We start from the raw sequence: 21,126 nt of genomic DNA on the forward strand, positions 1-21,126 counted from the left end.
TCATATGGACAATGCTCTTCTGGACCTCGTTAGAACGGATTTCATGGATGGATTGATTTCTTACCGGAAACAATTCGAACCTATAGATACTACTTACACGTAAATCTCAGTCTATATATGCGTATCGTTTTACGTATCCCTTTGATGGATATCGAATTGGCATATTATCGCGAATCGAAAACCGATGCGCTTGTTACAAACATTGAGTTTAATTGTAAAAATCATCATATTTACTAATATAATTGAATAATTCATTATCATTGGTCAAATATTATTTTTGTTGATTGGATGAGGGCTTTTTTTCCGTTCATACGATCAGAGAAATCACTATTGATAAAGACAATGTGGTTAACATAATTATTGTTTATCAACCGAATTCGTGACAATCTACGTAATAATTAGTGATTCCACCTTTGGCGCGGGGAATGACCAGGAGACCATGGGTTTTTAACCCTTTTCAGCCGCTACATAAAACCAACAATAAGATCAGTTTTGCTACTCATTACACTGTTTGTTCTTTGAAATTAGAGGGAGCAGTGACGCAATAAGTGTATTTACAATAGAGATAAATGGATTTTTGTGACCCATCTCGAAAAATCCCCCCCCCCATGAAAAGGGTCGGGACCCATAGGTTTAGAGCCCCTGACCTAGACACATTATGGTCAAGTTTTGTTGGCTAATTTTTATTCTAAGAGTAGACGAGTGTGTAGATTTTTTTTTTTCCTTTCCCGAGCGTGATATGGCAATGTGTCATGTGCATTCTGGGATTTTGCTCGGAAACATTTTCATCGCGTGCGGACGAGCACAGCTTGGAGATATTAATGATCTGATAATCTAATACAACTGAGTATGTGGACGCTGGTGTTTCTACCCTTGAATTTTCGACATAATTTTAAAAATTTAACTATAAATGTGATTCAGCCAATGAAATATCAATATTTGGCTTCATTTCGCCAACTGAAGTTTCTTTTATTTTGAATCGATTTCTATTCAATTAAATTGATACCATGCTATTTTATAATGCGAGAAAGCTGTTTCTTAATGATTTTTTTTTAAATCGCAAAAAATTAAGTATTATAGACGTGCAAAACTTTATATTGGCATAGAATAACATATATAATCAAAAATATGTATGTAAAAAGTTTAAATCAATGGCGGCTAAATAGTATTCTAAATGATATTTCCACTAGAGTACAATTTTTCACTATGATAAAAGGTATGAGCTCCTTTAAGTGACCTGTCGTGCAATTCCTCAAGTGGCACACGGAGCATTTACAAATTCAAGTGACCCGCGGCACATTTACAGGTCAATAAAATAGCCTGTGACACTGTTCCAGATCACTCAATTAAGTGGCCCGTGACACGTTTCCCAATCACCGAAGTGACCTGCACTCTCCTGAAGGTTAAACACCCTTGTTCTAAACCAGTGTTTCCCAAAGTGGGCAATATCACCCCCTGGTGGGCGATGGAATGGTCCAGCGTTGGGGGGGGGGTGTTAGAAGCGCGGATATAGCATAGGATCCTATGGGTTTGCTTGAATTGGGGGACGATGAGAGAAAAAAAATTTTGAAGAAGGGGGGCGATGGAAGTTTGGGAAACTATTCTAAACCGTTGATAGAGGCAACTGATCGGTTCGCATTAAATTCGTTCTTGACTGTCAGGCGGCCGTCGAGTGGCAAGGGAACTAGCTTCTCACTGTGCAGGTCTGGGTTCGAATCTATGTTCGGGCATGGATGTTTACTAACCTAGCACTAACCAATTCCCTGGACGGATCATGCTGATCCCTTGGGAATACGTGGTGATCAAAATATTCTCCAATTTCTTGGTTAAACCAGCAATTTGTTAAAATTCAGTGAAACCTCGCTACAACAATACTCGATACAACGATGTTTCAAATCTTGTTTGGAATTGCCTATAGTCTAATGTGTTAAACCACACCTCTCGATACAACAATATTCTCTACTGCGATATGAATTCTCCTATAACAATATTTTTTCAAGGGATTTTGAAACCACCACAACGGTTTTTTTAAATATTTCTCTGAAAATCGTCTTGAATTTAATTTTGGCTTCGTCACTTGTTTTCATTCTTTCAAGAGCGTGAAGTAACGTCAGTGTTTGGCAAACCACACGATCACTGAAAATGTGGATAAAGCTGTAGGCATTGCTACTTTCTCTGTAATACACAATCGTTCAATACGGTAAACTTCTTTACAGGGGGCAATGCATCTGAATGAATTTTATTAATCAACTCTCATTAATTACAGTTTTTCACTACGAATAAATGGTTTGAAGCACGTTTTATGATGGTGCTAACAACGCAGGTTTAGAAGAGATGCCAGTCGAATAGCATAAATTTTGTGGCACTTGATGACAACACAAACACAACACGTTGCCTCTCGTATAACGATAATTCTTCTACAACGACGTTTTTTTCTTGGCCCGCAGAATATCGTTCCGAGGTTTCACTGTAACGACAATTGTTATCCGATCAAAAAGAAAACTTAGAAAAGGCTCTTTATGTAGAGTGTGGCGCCATCTCTTTCCAGATCGATCGTCCACGTGCCTAGCTCTATACAATCCCCCCCCCCCCTCCATGAGAGGAATGCAATATTAAAACTTATATAACCACACCGGGCATTAAAATTCGAATCCCCCTCTTTGTCTGTGTGTGTGTGTGTGTCTCCGACGACAGGATCCATTTATTTTCCCGCACTCACTTCCCCCCCCCCCCCGAAAGTCAAAATATCTCTCGAGAGAGGCCCAAATACTAATTTAGCATTACCGCATAGCCATCATTGCTACAGAAATCGTTTTCCCTTTCCGCGTTTTAATCAAAGACAAAAATTTTTGAGGGGAAATCCATTACTCGATTCCCAGTTTTATCCCCCCCACCCCCAAAAGTAATTCGCCATGATCATCAAGCCTCCCTCCTACTTTCCATCTCACCGACAATTTAAATCAGGCACATACATTCAGTGAGTCCCCGCATTAAAAATGACCGAAAGCTTTTGGAAAATCACGTCGAGCCTTCCCTCGAGAAAAATTTCAAATGCCTTATTAATTCCCGGGTAGTTTTTAAAAAGGGAAATAATAATAATAAGGGGGAAAAGCTCCATCTCCGGACCTTTTCAGGTTATTTATTCCCATGAAAACATAAACAGGGCATCATGATCATAACGACCGTTTTGTTGGTACAAACACCGATTCAATCTCTGAAACTTATTAAAAAGCTCGGGACACATACAAAATGAAATGATTGGTAATCTGAACTCTCTCTCTCTCTCCTTCTCGTCAATCCTTTTACTGTAAAAGGGCATCCTTCTCTCTCTCTCGCTCTCTCTCGAGGGTAATAAGTCCAATAAAATCCCCGAATATTTTCGGGCGTAATAAATAAAGAAGCGGGAGAGGGGAGAAAAATAATATAATGTGTGGGAGAAATTTGACGATTTCAATTTCAAAATCCGTCACTAACGAGTGCTTTGTTTATTGGCAATTAGATGGAAGTATATACTCATGAATAATGAGAGAGATCTCTCTCTCCAGAGAGATGTCGGTATTTAGTGGTAACAATATGTATTAAACATGCCTTATAAGTATTATATTTTGATGCGAAATTTGATATTTTTTCGTATGGAAATCGATGATTTAGCCGCCGGTTAAATTTATCATATGATGAGAGTATGAGCTTGGCAAGGGTTATCAGGCTCTCATTTTTCGAAATACGAACCCTTACGGCAGACCATAGTTCATTAGGAGTAAAGCGGCACACGCATGAAGTCGGTTGGTGTTTTGAATTAAGCTGAATCACTTGTAATTATTCTAATCTATTAGTGTGTTTCCTCACAATCGTCAGGCCCTGTCATCATCATCTATTCCGAGCCATGATTGATTCACTGTTTCATTTTTTTCCCATTCATTTCTCGTTAGTCGTGTGGGGCCAAAAAAAAGACTTACAAAAATAGATGAAACCTGACCGCTGGCTTCCAAAGGTTGAGAACCACGGATCTGTGCAGGTGGTTGTCAACTGTGCTAGTGGTTTATGTGGACCTGCTGTGTTCCTGGGAAATTCTAGAGGGGGGTACCACATGTGAGTCATAACAGGGACTAAGATGGTCATAGATGAGAAGTATTTAAATGAAAATATGGTTACAAAAAAAAAGTATGGCTACTTTTCGAATCGAGTGGAAATATCCTTGGAATTCTCACAAGAGCGAATCCGAAGGGTGTCTAGTCCAGGGGTAAGGAAACGGATCTTATTGACGATACAGTGAAAATCCTATGTAATGATTGTCTAAAATGATAATCCGGTGTAATGATTGTCTGTCAATGGGAGATAATCACCTCTATAACGATATTAGTCTCTGGTCCCAAGTGTGTTAATATTAACACTATGTTAATAAATATTCCATCTACCGTGTAAAGATAAACCATTTATAATGATACGTTCCTCAATCCCTAGATTATCATTATATAAGTGTTTAACTGTATTTCCTAGAAAGGTGACTCAGAAATGAACTTAATAAATGATTTTGGGGCCCTAAAATCACAAGAAAAAATGTGATTCAAAAAAGACCAATGGCAGAAAGGGGTCGCTGATCTAATACAAATACAAATACAACGCCACAACAGGCAAAATGCCCAACGAGGTGGCTGATAAAAAGATGCCCATAAAAATATGGTTGTCATATGTTTCAAAAATACAGCAACCCAATTAAAAATGCAATTAACACAAATTACAAACAATATATACACATGATAAAATATTATACGATGCCCATAAAGATTACTTATGGTTGTCTTATTCTAAGAATGGATAGCTTCTCGATTTACCCCAACATGTTTATCGTATTTCTTTTTAAACGTGTCAATTGTGTTACAATTTACTACCTCCGGGGGTAAGCTATTCCATTTATTAACAACCCTATTGGAGAAAAATTCCCTGCGACACCATAACCTTGCATTGTCCCTCACCAATCGATACTGGTGTCCCCTTGTAAAAGCAGTCGATTGGCGGTGTACTAAAAGTTCATGGTCCATCCTATCCATCCCATTGAAAATTTTGAACACTTCGATCATATCTCCTCGACACCTGCGTTCATCCAATGTAAACATATTCAAAAAATGAAGTCTTTCTTCATAACTCAAGCCCTGTGTGCCAATAAGGACACGCGTAGCTCTTCTCTGCACCCCTTCAACCAAGTCTATGTCCCTCTGTAGGTATGGTCTCCAAAACCTTACAGCATACTCCAGTCCAGGACGAACTAAGCCTCGAAAAAGAGGAAGAATGACTTTAGGAGAACGCGAAGAGACCTTTTTGAAAATGAGACCAAGCATTCTATTCGATTTTTTGACAACCGCTGAACAATGTTCAGAAAACTTAAGTCGCTCGTCAATGAGAATTCCCAAATCGGTGACTCTAGTTGCATCCGGGATAGTGACACCATTCAACTCGTAAGAGAACCGTTGGTTGTTCGAACCAAAATGAGCGACCATGCACTTATCTACGCTAAACGTCATGCTCCATTCATTTGCCCATGCTGCAATCTTGTTTAAGTTGGTCTGGAGCAACTCCCTATCGCTTTCATTCCCGATTACCCCCATTAGCTTCACATCATCTGCGAATTTGCTAGTAATTCCATCGATACCCTGATCGAGTTTATCGATAAAAAGTGAAAAAAGTATGGGGCCAAGGACACTTCCCTGAGGAACTCCACTTGTGACGTCTGTCCAACCAGAGAATTCCCCGTTCACCATAACTCGTTGCGACCTATCTCTTAACCACGATTCTATCCAATTCAGCAAGTTGCCCCCTATTCCAATCTCGTGTAAACGCTTCAAGAGTTTGCCATGTTGGACCCGATCGAATGCCTTCTGGAAATCAAGGTAAACAACGTCGACATTTTTGCTCTTACCCAACGCCTTAGTCACGTAATCATAGAAGCAAAGGAGGTTAGTTACACATGACTTCCCCTTCCTGAACCCATGCTGATTATCCGACAATACATTATTCTCGTCTATCCACTTCACAAACTGCCTTTTGATGATAATTTCCAAAATTTTCGAGAGGGAGCTCGTCAAACTCACTGGACGATAATTAGACACCACTTCTCTACTACCCTTCTTAAATATCGGAACAACGTTAGCCAGTTTCCAATCTCTCGGGACGATACCCTCAGCAACACTACTCCTGTATATCTGTGCGACTGGCCCCAACAATTCATTAGCACCTTCCCTGAGAACCCTGGGATAGATATCATCTGGTCCTGGTGCTTTACTTGCACATACATTTCTTAGAAGATTTAGGACCTCCACGTCTTCCACTTGAATATCGTTGAGCGTTTTATTACCCCATGCAACACCCGTATATCGAATATCATTATCTCCATTAAAAACCGACGCGAAAAAGTCATTGAAAGCACTACACATTAAGCAATAGTTCGAGAATTTCTAACCAAAAGCGCATGGCATCCAAGTAATTAAAGTTACAGCTCTTCCTTGATTTGATTCTTCACCATATGATTGTTAGTGTTCACAATAGAATAAGTACCTCTTCTTTTTTTTTTTTTAAGCGAGAGCAGTTGAGATTTTTCATTCTTTAAAGGGAGGCTTCGAAAATTTTTATTCCTTCATTAAGACTTTTCTGAAATTTCCAGTTCTTTCTGATGAACAGCTACGGCTCTAGGCAGTTTAAGATGGGGTAAACCATAATTATAGACTACCTATAGATTTTTTTTTAATTTTTGTCACAAAAATATCTCTCTATGCACTACGCAGTATAAGATAGGGCCATATGTAATGGTACAACCAGCTTTCGTATATACGTATTTTTCATGGAAAATATAAAAAATAAAAATTAGAATACTTTTCATACAATAGAAAAATGATGGTTTTTATAAAGGAAAAATATAAAAAAAAACATAGTAATACCTAATTATATGAGACTTTTATATTATGACTTTATAACTACAGCAGATGAAATGGGAGCCTATTACCAGGGGAATGTTGCATTCCATGGACCACAGTTTGAGAAATACGGGTACAGTGCATCCTATGAGGTCGTTCACAATAAATACTTTTCTTATGCTATTTTTCTGTCCAAGCAAGAGTTTAAAGATGGCGTTGATACTTAAGATTTCTTATGCCTGGGCATCCTGTTGTCTTCACTGAAAGGGAGTGGGGGGGGGGAAGGAAATCATTCTTAATGCATGAAGACGAGAGATAGGATAGTTGATGAACTCGGCACCAACCACGGCACTGTATAATTCAGCTATCGTATCATCTCGAGCTTTGTCTGAGTATTTTGACCTATTATATGGGGTTTTTTATAACTCTTTCTTCTCTTACTTATACGAACTTCGCTTCCACAAGTCATTTATGTATTTACGTATCGAAGAAAAAGTAAATAAATAAAGGGGGAAATTATCATCCTCCAGAATCAGAAAAGCGCAGAAAACTTCACCTATTATTTGCATTCTGAATATAAAAAGAAAGAGGAAAACAGAAAGAGCGGCGATAAAATTTACGCCCCGGAGGCCTCATCGCCAGGCGCTTAAAGGCTAATCTTCAGAATCTTCTTCAAAGATGGCGTCTTTATTTATGGTTATGGAATGTTAATGAAAGCTTCATCTTCTCCGTCCCGTTTCCCGTATACGCGTTGTTTATTAACATAAATTTTAAGCCCCCCTAGTTCCCCCCCCCCATTTCTCTCTCTCCTCCTATACCCCTTTAGCCTCTTTTATTTGTAGAAACATCAGCTGTGGCCAGTGCTTTGGCCAAAGTTAGCCCCAACCTCCCGAGAAAAAAAAAAGATAATGAAGCGGTTTTTGTGGCTCGAGCATCAGTCGTTAGTTTTGAGATAAAGGTGCTTAAGATTTACGATATTTTTTTTTCTCTTCGTTCTCTCTTTACTTTGTTATTGTAGAAGTAATATATATATTTCATACGTATATTTCTTTAATACTTTCCGTTGTTATCAATTCCATCTTTGCAGTTGCGAGGAAAATCGAGGGAAATTAGAGCGTAGAGAGCGAGAGAGAGATGGGCCTCTTCTCACACGCGAAGAGAAATGACCGCCGCGTGGATTTTATCGATTTCTCTTAATATTATATCTCACAAAGTCATAAATTCTTTGGCCGTCTCTCTCTCTCTGTGTAGAAATTGGTTGGGGAAAAATTGTGGAGCTTTTTTTGTTGCCCCCCCCCCTCCTCCTGAAATGGTTTAGTGATAGTTAGCCGATACGGAATAGAAAAATAATTAATGGAGTCGATTTATTCTTTAATTAGTGAGCTGCTGAGCGGAGATGGTGGTGGCGATGATGCCTCTTCTCTGCCGCCAGAAAAGCTGAGAAATGAAAGAAAGAAAAAAAATGTCGATTTATAAAATCTCCTCTTCTATGAGATCAGTGTACGTGTATTAATAATAATGTTCTACTCATTGTTTTTCCCCCCCCCCCCTCTACTGTGTCTTGGAATTCTACCAAGTTATGCGAGTTACTGCTACTGAGGTTTTGGAAAACTTTTCGGTTCCGGTGCTCCGCTCTGTTTTATTTTCATTGGCAATATTCTAGTGCCGTCAATGTCTGTATTCTCTATTTATTTGCTAGCTTTGAAAATTCCCACCGTCGTTTGACAAACAGCATTTTTGAAATTCGTCATGCTGTGCTCAAAGAAAATTCGCGAACGTGTTAAGTTTGATATTCCGTTCATAAACTGTATCGACAGTGAAGCTGATTCTGGAATTTCTTCACCGACTTTAGGGGGAAGGGTAAGGGTTTCAAATTTACAGAGCACACACGTAAGTCTTACAATTTTTTGTGGATGAAAATGACTCGATTTTTGACTGTAGGAGCCTATTCAGGCGCTACTCATGTGTTATTGGAATGGAAATGTTGAAGAAGCACAATAAAAGCAACCAGCTCTTTATTTACAGCATTCTGGCCGCTGTGGTGGTCGAGTGGTTATAGTGACGGACTCGCGATGCGAGGATCCGGATTCGAACCCCACAGTGGTGGTCTGCTGAAGTTGGTTTTCTGTGGTTCCCAACTTCAAGGCGCAAATGCGAGCCAATCTCCCCGTTAAAAAGTCTCGCCACAAAGAGCAATAGTCCTACAACGAAAAATCATTCAATCATAACACTTCACTCATAGTTAGAAAAACTGGTGGCAGATGGCAGCACTACGCATAAGAAGCATTACAGAGAAACAAAAAACTTCACGTCAGGTTTCACTACACGTACACGCACATTCCCGCATGTACCGATTCGTTGGGGGTTCCGGGGGGTGTGGGCGGGGCTCGTAGGTAGGGTAAAAAAATGGCTCGGGGATCGATGACGTTCTTAAGTCAGTCACCTCGTTGGGCAATTTGCCTGTTGTGGCGTTGTATTTGTATTTGTTAAAATGCTTTTTCGTAGCGTCTGATTGGAATAAGCTTTTCAATAGCTGTTAGGCTTGGCATACTAAAAAATGTCGCGTCCGCTTTCTCGGAAGTAGGAAATATACGTCCATAATGTACAAAACAAGATACAAATGACCAGTTGATCTTTCTTTCACCTATGGCCCTCTTTGGACCATAAAACATTTCCAAGGGAGCCCTGCCATATCTGAAGCCCCCAAATATCATTTAGAAGCGAAACCCCCTTTTTACTTATTGAATTAATATTTTGAGGGAATTTACCGGACCAAATTCCAATTATATAAATACCAATTTATTTGACCAAAAAATTTTAGAAATAAGACCAATCTCTCTAGGCACCTGGGCTGGAGTTCGGTGAATTTCTCTTTTATCCGGGGTCTGTGGAGAGCCGTCTCAACGTCATTAATCCCCCCCCTCCCACCCACTGTAAAGTGGTGAAATGGGGGGGGGCAATATATAGTTGGAAGTTACTCAGCTTACACATGGTGACGTATTTACTCTCGAAAAACATAGTGTTAAATCTCATCATGTAGGCCCTTTGTAGACACTCCCGTCCCCCAGGCCATGAAGTCACACTTTTTCCCCCATCATTGTTTCACTTAAAGGCGTCGTTTCTTCATATCCAATTAGTTTTTTTTTTTTCACAGCTCTCTTAAGCATGCTTAACCAGCACCCTATAGCGATGAGAAAAAAAACATATTTTAAATGAGACATTGCAGATGAGAAATTTTATCATTTTCTCTTGAGCATTCTGATTCATTTGCGATAAATTACACCATTATTGCCTATACGCGTCTCTTGCTGCAGAAAAAAAAATGTTCTAAGGTGCTTTTATTGGTCCTCAAAATTTTTAGAATGAGTTGAAAATCGCATTGAATATAGACAACCCTGTTTACGCCTCACAGAAACTCTTGTCGACATCTTGCGGAAATGATGGCCATAAGTGCGTAAAAAATATTCAACTATAAATTCTATATTTCATCATCATCCTCTTCTACCAACCACAAAAATGTTATACTCCACATCACCATTTTCCATCACAAATAGAAAAAAAAATGTTTCCGGGTCGAGGGTGGATGATGCAGTAGATTGCCCTAGAGAAAAAAATGAAGAGAGGTTGCTCTCCCTTCCGCATTCCACTGATAATCTACCCCCCCCCCCCTCTTTACCTTCAGTAGAACTAAACGTGGAGGGGGGGGGGATCGCTTCCGCTACCGTTTTCAACCCCCCCTCCCCCATCCAGCCCCGAGAAATGCAGCATTCATTCATTTCCACCGACCGGTATTATACTTCCTCATCCTGGTCTTATTGTTATGGGCAGTTTCTGTGGGTAGATAGTAGTGTGCAGGGACCCCCCCTAATGCTTCTTCTTTTGGGTACTTTCTTCCCTGGTCGACGTGTATATATATATATATATGTATGTCCATATAAATGATGGTGTTGCCAGTTATTTCTCTGCTAGAGGAAAATGACTGGAGGGAGGTAATACTGTACTTCCGCTCACCTCAATTTTAAAGGTACCTACTGTCTCCCCCACCCCCGTATGAAGATATCTCTTTGAAGAAAGGGGGGTTGTAGAGTTAGAAAGACAGGCTGGCAACTCCCCCCTTCCTTAGAATGGCCTGATAATAAACTTTTACTAGTTTGCTGTAACCGAGAGAATATTCCTGTTTTTAGGGATATTCCGAATTACATTACCCCAGACCATTTTTCCTCTGTTAATTATATTTCCCATCTACTTCATATTCTGCTGCCTGTGGCAAATGGGCGATTAACTCATCAATTGATTCTCAAACTGTGTGCCACGGGATTTCGGAAGATCAGTCGTAGGGTGATGTCCCAAAATTAGGTATTTTGGGTATTAAACTACATTTTCGTAGCATTTTAGTAGACTTGCTGTAGCATTTTTTTCCCCTCGCCAGATTTATTTATAAGCAATATTTGGCAATTTCTCCGACATTTTACAGCATGTTTAGAGGGAATCAGTGATGCCAGATATTAGTTATCCCAATTTCTAGAATTTTTCTCGATCAAATTGGTCACCCACCTAATCATAACGAAACAAGAACTTCTTGCAGAGAACTTTATTTCCCTCTAATTACATCTTCCGTCAAAGAATCTTTAAAATGTCAACCTCAGTTACGCCGAGAAAATTCCGTAGAATTTTCGTGTCTTTATAACCGAGTAGGACTGAGCTTGGCCAATGTCAAGGTGTGCTGGAGATACTGATTTGTGTACCTTGTTATGCTTTGAAGTGGTTCTTTTATAAGTGAAAGTAAGTTATCTACTAAAGTATTCTGGGGAGCCTCAAATAAACCACGAATTGGATAAGGGAGCCGTGGTTCCAAAAGTTTGAGAATCACCGCTGCAGACGTATAAATGTACTACAACATGCACTACAAATATACTACCTTAAGGGTGTGACTCAAACACGGGGCTGTGTTGTATTTTGATATAATTGGCATGCATACTTTCATGAGCATCTTTTTTTCAGCCACCTCGTTGGGCATTTTGCTTGTTGTGTCATTTGTACATAGATATAAAATTAACTTGAGGTAATATTATATCTATGTATTTGTATTTGCACACAAAAGGTGGGGAGTGAACAACTCCCTCTTGAGGCGAGAAGTAAGAAACTAAAAAACTCCTAGAGGAGAAGTGCGTTGTGATTTTTTGAAAATCCTTTATGAAATCCTGCATACACGTTACTACTTTATCGCACACCAACTGCAGTCATATATCGCCTTGTGGCAATTTCCAACTATTGGAGTTGAGTGGGAAATGAAGGCGCCATCTACCAGTGGTCACACCAGCCTCGAAAGGTAAAGAATTTTTTCTGATGTTCTTTTGGCTGGATTCGAACCCATGAACCTTGACGGCAACCTTCATGGTGAAAGACGAGAATCTTATACCCGGTCTACATGGGCTACATACGATATTTTTCAATTCGTAAATGCTGAAAATATAGAAAACCCCTGGCAAGTGATGCGTAATAGTAAGCATTCGAAATAAGCTGAAATATTTATAATATAATTGGTAATTACATTTATGACGAAAAAGGCTAATAAAGAAAAATAAAAATAATAATAAAGTAGAATTGTGAAAGCGATTAAAGTCAAAAACTCGGGAAGTACTTAATCTCAGTATTGGCGTATTTTATTATTATTATTTGCCACATAATACTGAAGGTTTTCGTATTTACGTACGAAAATGGCCCATTTTATCACGACGAAAACAAATACCTTCGCATAAAATCACATTAAAAAATAGATGGAGGAATCCCTCGTGTTTGAATGGCCGTCCAAACTCTCCATGCATTTCTATTAATCCTTGTATTGTAATCAGAGGGAACCGCAATTTATATCGAGATATTATTACAGCTCTCCTCCGCCGTTTAATTACGAAAATATGTACATTTGAAAGAAAAAAGAAACAGTAAATAATCCGAGAATTTCTAGCGATGATTAAAGTTAATTATGAATAATTAACATCGTTTTCAGATGTTTGTTTGAATATTTCCAAGAACGACAATAAAGTGTATTATACAGTAATATTATATGCACTATTTATTATATTTTTTCCGTCTCTTTCGGTTTTATCGCGATATAAAATGGGGAGTATTTTTTTTTTTTTTTTTTGAGGATTTAAGATGAGAAGCTTTTTATTATTGGTAAGCTGATCTGGTAAATAACGTAAATTAATTGACCAACTTATTGAGAAGTTTTTTTTAATGATAATAATTGCTGTTATTATAAGTACCGAACAAGTTAAAAGTGTTTGCAAGTTAATAATTTTTATAAGGCCATTGAATGATAATCTTAACCTAATGATAAGTATGATCGCTTTTGATATAGTTTAGATATGTATTCGACATCCATATTTTTTATGGGCATCTCTTTTTCACCCACCTCGTTGGACATTTTGTCTGCTCTGGTCTTTGTATTTGTATTTTGATCTGATACTCAGTAGTTCGTCATGATTTTAATTATCTATCTTATCAATTTCAATTCCATTTTCCTTTATAAAAGAAAGAGAGATGTGCAGTACGACCTCGGTATAACGCCAGCCCCTGAAAACCGAATAAGAATAAGCGGGTTGACTTATTCTTATTCGTAAAAACGACGCTAATTCGTTTAACTTTCACAACATGTCGTTTAACTTTCTTAACAAGTATGACATGATAGTTATATCGGAAGGATTTTCGAAAACAGACCTTGTAAGCGGGATGGTATTGAAAGTAGTTGATGTTATACCGAGTTCTTACCGTATAGCCGTCTATTTTCACACAGATCAATGTTTCTCAACCAATGTTCCACGGGCCTCAGGTGGTACATGGGATGGGACAAATGGTCCACACGTGGACTTGAGTATTTGATTACAGTTAAAATAGGAATTTTTAATTTAATTGTATGTTAAGGTTATCGCTGATATCCACATGGACTCAAACAAGAGTTTTGGACGTGGTTTTTAGGCCTTAGGGTGCCAGATTTGAACGCTATGGAAAGATTTTGATTCCTGAATAAATTCGTGGGTGCTCTGCCTTGTACTGTAAAATACTATGGTTGCTCGACCACTCACAGCAACCAGGCTCCTATGTGACGTCGGAGCCTGGTAGACCGCCGCTAAGGGTAGAATCGAATAAAAGATTAGGCTTATATGGCTGTAAATTAGTGGTTCATTGTTTCAGACGTTTTACTAGTCCTTGGGCTTAGAGACTGTCATAGATCAGAAGTGCTTAACCTTTTGTGTTTACGGAACTGTTCTGCCAATAAGATGAAAGCCACGGACTCCCTGCGTCAATAAAATGAAGACCCCCCCCCCCCCCGGACCCTTTTACGGTATGAAATTCAGTACAAAGCAATGCAAGACCTCTGCATAGATCATTTGATAACCACGAGAAAGGAGATGTGAACCCTGAGTGGTCAGTAGGCTTGACAACGAATTCCCGGTCACGGTTTTCAAGAAGTCATCCACAACCAAAGAGGGTTCAGAAATAATTGTGAAGGGATCTGCGGGATGCACATATTTCAAAACTGCTGTAAATTATTAATTGAAAATTCGATATTACGATACTCTGCAAACCAAGATAAAATATCGTTGCAGGGAGGTTATCGTTGTATCGGTAAGTAGCATTATCATCAGTCGTCACCATATTTATGCTGTTATTGGCATCTCTTCTGAATTGGCGTTAATGGTACCATCATAAAATGCATTTATAAGCATTTATTCACAACAAAAATTGTCATTGATTAATTGGTTATGGAAATTCAGTTAGTTCTTCCACGCTGGTTCCTACCGCACAGCACTTTTATGTACCCAATTGTCCGGGGAAAATATGTTGTAAAAATTTTGTATGGTTTTTTTTTGGACACAAAATAAAGTATTCCAGACTCTGCCACGAAGCTCGGCTGGAAGAGATCTCGGCAACGGGATAAGTCCAGTGGCAAAGTTCTGGCGTTCATTCATTCATTCAGCACTTTTATGTGCAACATAGAAAGTAGCTTTATGACAAGTTCACTTACACTTTCGAACGGTGAATAGCTCAGAATACCGATGTTATTAAACACCCTCGACAGAACAAACCCTGATGCGAATTTAAAATATATCGAAGTTAATTTTGAGTGAATGCTAATAATATTATTTTAGCGGATTCAAGATATTGCCAAAAAATATTGTTATAGAGGTGTTTATCATAGTGAAGGATATTGTTGTATCGAGAGGAGAGTGAAAATTAGATCAAACAAGATTTGAAAAAAATATCGTTGTAAAGGAATTTATCGTTATATCGAGTATCGTTGTAGCAAGGTTCCACGATATGGCAAATGACTATGGCAGACGCCTAGAATTTGTCTCATGCGAGCAACTTGGTTTTTAATGAAACACTCCAGCTCCCTCGATGCCCTATTTCCGATCATTATGTATGCTTGAGCTTGAGCACACATTTATTTTCTAACTGTGCACCCCGTGACAGAGAAGTATTGTCTTGTTGTGCTTTACCGACTCTTAAAATTCATCTCTTTTTTTGAAACCCCTTTTAAAATGAATATTCTGTAATTAATATAGAAATTAGAATTTCTGAGGCGAATTCAATACCATTGAAAATACATTGGAATAAATACACTTTTCTCTTTTTTTCGGAAACGGTATCTATAAAAATGGCGTCTGAAAGTGAAAATGTATCTCTTGCAGAATAAGAGAGAACAAAAAATATATATAAACTGGGGGTATTTCGAGCGATAAAATTCCCGAAGAGAAAGAAAGCAAAACCTATTCCACAGAGGAATTCAGGGGCGGCTGCATCCATTCCCTAGGGATACGATACAAGGAGAAGAGAGAAAAGCGTTTTCTTACACACACACATTTATAAAAACGCATGGAGATGTATGAGTTTGAATAAGGTTTCGGCAGATGGTGTTGGGAGGAAAATAACCCAGGGATGCCCTGGATGATGATGATGACGACGATGGAGACCGCCGTAGAGGTATTCCTCCTCCTCGGATGAATCTTTCCTTATTCTTCCGCTATCTGAAAGTAATGGAGGAGATGACCCAATTTGTATACGACATGATTCAAAACATGTCTTCCAAGGGAGAAAAAAAATGGGGGGGGGGAGAAATATAGAGAATAATACACTATTGATTCTCAAAAAGTATATCTTGTCGGGTCAGGGCCTTACACACACACACACACACACACACACATGGGTGAATGAAAACATGATATATTGTTATAATGTCTAAAAAAAAGAGAAGAATCCTTCAAACACGAAGATATTCGGAAGAGGGAGATCGAAATTCTTTTGATAGGATTCTTTATCAAGATTAATCGGTTTCCTCGGATCCTTCTTTTTATCGTTATTTAGGGGCATCAGATGTACTGAGATAACATTTTGCATCTCGCTCACAGTTTTCCGATTGGTGTTCAGTACGAACTTTGGGTTCCGCGGCATCAGAGGTTTTTTTTATCGGTAGAATTATAAGAATATTTTTGTTTTTGGCTTGCCGTGAATTAAAAAACGTTAGAAATCGGCGCTAAAGTAGACAATTGTTTAACGAAGAGCACTCACCAGAGGATCTTTCTGTTTATTACAGAGGGCACAAGGCCTCCTTCTCGATTTTTCTCCCCTTTTTTGAGTCGGGAGCATATTTCATATTCAGCATCAAAAAAAAACTGCTTAAGTTAGCGGTTCTCAACCGGTGCTCCGCGGAGCCCTTGGGGCTTCTTTGTGCACTCTCCCGGGGCTCCGTGTCCGCTCTAGGAAAATAAAAAATACAGTAAAATTTAAGAAAATAGTTATAAATATTTTTAAATAGTAAATATAAATTAGTAACTTTGATGAATAATTAAAAAATTGGCCTATACGGGGCTCCACCATAGAATTTTTTTTACTTAAAAGGGCTCCGCGAGTCAAAAAGGTTGAGAACCGCTGCCCTAAGTAAGGCTGCACGACACAAAGCTTTACGCCTCGCCTGGGCCCGACAACACCGACACTGGACTGTTGAGGACTGGAAACACGTTGCCTGGTCTGACGAGTCTCGGTTCCAATTGCTTCGAGCTGATGGACGTGTACGGAGACAACCTCATGAATCCATGGACCCTACATGTCAACAGGGGACTGTTCAAGCTGGTGGAGGCTCTGTGATGGTATGGGGCGTGTGCAGTTGGCGTGATATGGGACCCCTGATACGTCTAGATGCGACTCTGATAGGTGACAGGTACGTAAGCATCCTGTCTGATCACCTGCACCCATTCATGTCCATTGTGCATTCCGACGGACTTGGACAATTTCAGCAGGACAATGCGACACCCCACACGTCCAGAATTGCTACAAAGTGGCTCCAGGAACACTCTTCTGACTTTAGACACTTCCGCTGGCTACCAAAATCCCCAGACATGAACATTATTGAACATATCTGGGATGCCTTGCAACGTGCTGTTCAGAAGAGACCTCCACCCCCTCTTACTCCTACGGATTTATGGAATGCCCTGCAGGATTCGTGGTGTCAATTACCTCCAGCACTACTTCAGACATTAGTCGAGTCCATGCCACGTCGTGTTGCGGCACTTCTGCGTGCTCGCGGGGGGCCCTACACGATATTAGGCAAGTGTACCAGTTTTTTTGGCTCTACAGTGTAATCTTTATTCGGCGAATTTTATTTTTTATTTACTGACCAAATAAAACATTTGGCCAGTAAATTGTTGTTGTTTGTTTTCGCAGTTAAACACCATTGTGCCAAATCAAGACACTGAGAGTACACATATGACGATTGTGACATACATGCTCCTAAAGTCACTTGATTAAGAACAGGTTTGATTAAGAACATCTATCAATAACTCACGAGTGCGAAATCAGACGTGAGTATTGAGCACTCTTCGGTTCTCGAGTGAGTACCACGATGCCCTCGAGCAAAGGGAAGTAGACGTATGCCATACATGCTAGCGAGAGAGGGGTATATATAGATCAGGGCTTGACAAATCTCAGGCACCAGGTCACGTGGCAACTAAAAAATTGGTATTGACTGTGATATGATAAAATATATGATAATATGATGGTTGATATTATAAATGTGAGTACTAGCTCGGGCAAAGGAAATACGCTTGGCTCCTAAAATATTTGGGGCTCCTACATTTTTTCAAGATTTGCAAGCAGCAATATAGAAAAATATAGTTTTTTATTTCTGGAATGCTTCGGTGGATGCCTTGGTCACCTATAGTAATAAGTGTACCAGGGTGAATATCCATTGACCCTGCTTGTCAATTGAGTAGGCTACAACTTTTAGAAAAAACACTACAGTGAGCTAATTTAGAGGATTTTTATGGAAATTAATATTTGTAATAGTCTCTGATAGGTCTGATCTAGGCAGTACTTTGACGTCCAAGAATGGTCATTTCTGTCATGCATTAATGATGAGGATGGCATAGCTAATAACACTATGCAAAGTTAGTAGGTGCTGGAACAGGTTCTCAAACAATCGAGTCAGCCCCCCGCAAAAGCATTTCCAGGGCTTGGTTCCAGTTACCCGAGATTGATTTCTTCTCACTATAACTGCAGAGTGTCCATGAAAAGTTCCGGCTTTGGGACCACTAGAGGAGATAGAAAATTGATAATCATTGACTACTTCACCAAACACCAACTATGGCCATATCGCTATATTGCAATTTACTGCCATTAGTGAGATGGATTGGAAACGAAGGCGATGTCTATTTGTGGTCGCTTCAAGTTCGTTTGGGAAAATATCTTATCTATAACCTCCCACGGGTTCGAACCCAGGACCGTGACAGCGACGTTCGCGATGGTAGACGAGCATCTTACCACCACGCCACTCGAGCGTTGAAAACAACACTTCCCACGCCGGGAATCGAACCCGGGCCTCCTGGGTGAGAGCCAAGTATCCTAACCACTAGAGCACGTAGGATGGCTTTATGACCGGTCAAAAATCTCGACTTGGAAGCCGGCGAAGGTCAAGATGTGTGGACAATATCTGAAGATGATTCAGTCCTCCTCCTCCCCCTCCCTCCATCTTTCTAAGGACGAAATAGAAATTTTCGATCGAGATATTCGAGTAATAACAGTCCGAAAAACCCGAGTTTCACACGGTAACTATGGTAGACTTGCGTTATCCGCGCGTGTCCTAACCGTGAGGAATGGTGGTTATAATTTCTTCTTGTCCTTCTCCAGCGTGGATCCGGCTGATCTGGATCCATGCCAAACAGCCCGAAAAAAAAGAGAAGAAATTCGAAAGGAAATGAAAACAAGACAAAGTAATTCTGGAGGCAGCTGTAGGTTGGATTTTTTTCCCCCTACTTCTTTCCTCTGTTCTGGTCGCAGAAGCCATTGCGGATGGAAAAGCTGAAATGTCACCATTGCCTTCGAACAACTTTTTTTTTTCTTTTTAGTTCTTTTTGGCATCACAGCTGATGCCTGAGATTCGAAGAGACAAACACGTATAAGATGTTGTTGTTCTTATTTGTGCGACGTCCGTTATAAAAGGATCATTCTCTCCACTCTTATTGCTCCATCTCGATATAACGACTCCATTTTTGCTTTTTTCTTTTCTTTTCTTCTAATCCACTCACGAGATGATGATGATTTCTTGCTTCTTTCCTTTTCCGCTATTTTTTCATTATTATTATCTTCTTAGCTCTCGTGACTTCTTTTGATTTTTTCATAATCATTTTTTTCCTTTCTCTTTTTCTTTCTCTGTCTCTGTCTCTCTGTGTCTCTTTGGATTTTTTATACCGTGTTTTACGAGAGTGGGTAATTGGCGCTAGTCTTTCATGTTGCTGAACATGCAAACTAGCGTTTGGATTCCTCAGAGGGTTCCAGTTGTATCCTCTGTAACCACACTCAGTCAACTTTTGAAGTTTCCCCTGATGTCACAAACTTATTTCTTCCCAAGTCATTCGAGTGAAATTAGAATAATATTTGGGGCGTACGAAGGATGAATCGTTTAATTCGTTCCAGAAATTACCCAAAAATTTGAATTTGAAGGTAAGTTCCATAAAACACTAAGAGAGAGAAGCACTGTCAGAAATACAAATACTGACCAAAGGCTGAAATAACTAACTTCACAACTGGATCAAAGGGAATTCAAAGAAATATGAAAATCTGAACATTTTTCATTTAGCACTACGTACAGCGTACATTGTACGCTATGCAGTCCTGTTTGTGTGAGCCACAGTGAAAAAAAAATGTGTGAAACGGTGTGCTGCTCGATTAACTGTTACTCATTTGAGGGAGTGCCCGTGTGGTGCTGTGGTGAGATGCTCGTGTACAACCATGGAGGCTACCATCTGGTTTGATCCCGGGGAAGAACTTAGATCTAACAAGTTCATTCCCTATGGAACCTGGGCCGACCGCCGACAGATGGCGCTTTCACTTCCGATCCAGCTCGACCAGAAATAAATTGCTGCATCGTGATAAAACCCAGAGTTTTTGTGCGAAGAAGTCACTCATTTTTATTGACACGAAAATTGAGCTCATGACGCGGCTGTTTTGTTTGCGCGTGCGTCCATATCAACGGAAATGTTCGTTAGCCGAGGAAGAAAAACATCCAAAACAAATCTTCGCAAGTCTAGCGAGGTATTCGTTTTCTGAGGAATCACTAATTTATATCGTAAACATAGGAAAATATGTTGCGTTTCCAATTTTATTCCAAAAAGTTGTCAATTATGGCTCTAATATAGGTCAATAATCGCCATTGGCGGGAAATGAAACGCTACTGCAAATCGCAGAGTATTGAAATGTATTGAATAAAATAAACTTTTTAACATCGCAAATATTGTGAGTATATTTTGTTTTACATGGGATTGTCATCATATAATTTCAAGTTATGGAAATCATCCTAATCTTCGATTTCAGTAAAAACTAAAAATTCAGGAAGTTTCGTTGAAAATATGGGACATTTTTATAAAAAGTAAAACAGTCAGAATTACGAGAAAACACGGAAATTTCCAGCAAATGATGGGTCACATGGTCAATCCAAATCACACCCTTACGAGTCAGATGCATACCATGAGAAGCGTGGGAGTGAAAAAAATAGCGCAATCCTTCCTTGGAAATGGCAGATAAATCTTTGTTCGTGAATCCGGGCAATAAATAAAGTACCATCCGAACAGATTCGCCTCGTTCCCGAGATTATACACCTTTTAATCTCGTTAAACAAACATACTTCTGGCCCCCTGTATACCTATGAGCTTCCCTGCCGCAGTGT

At 39.4% G+C, this 21,126-nt stretch overlaps 1 protein-coding gene and 1 non-coding gene across 3 annotated transcripts in view; one reads left to right on the plus strand and one right to left on the minus strand.

Annotated features, from left to right (window-relative positions):
- The window catches only part of LOC149070577 (plexin-A2-like), a 415,911-nt gene that overhangs the window by 196,678 nt on the left and 198,107 nt on the right, over window positions 1–21,126 (plus strand). The window lies entirely within an intron of this gene.
- On the minus strand, window positions 18,757–18,828 carry TRNAE-CUC (transfer RNA glutamic acid (anticodon CUC)). Its single transcript has one exon. It is a non-coding gene; the product is annotated as a tRNA-Glu (tRNA).

The sequence above is a fragment of the Pholcus phalangioides genome, unplaced genomic scaffold (genome assembly GCF_987345545.1).
Source record: "Pholcus phalangioides strain wild (caught in Gottingen) unplaced genomic scaffold, Ppha-v1.0 ptg000021l_1, whole genome shotgun sequence".
NCBI lineage: Eukaryota > Metazoa > Arthropoda > Arachnida > Araneae > Pholcidae > Pholcus > Pholcus phalangioides.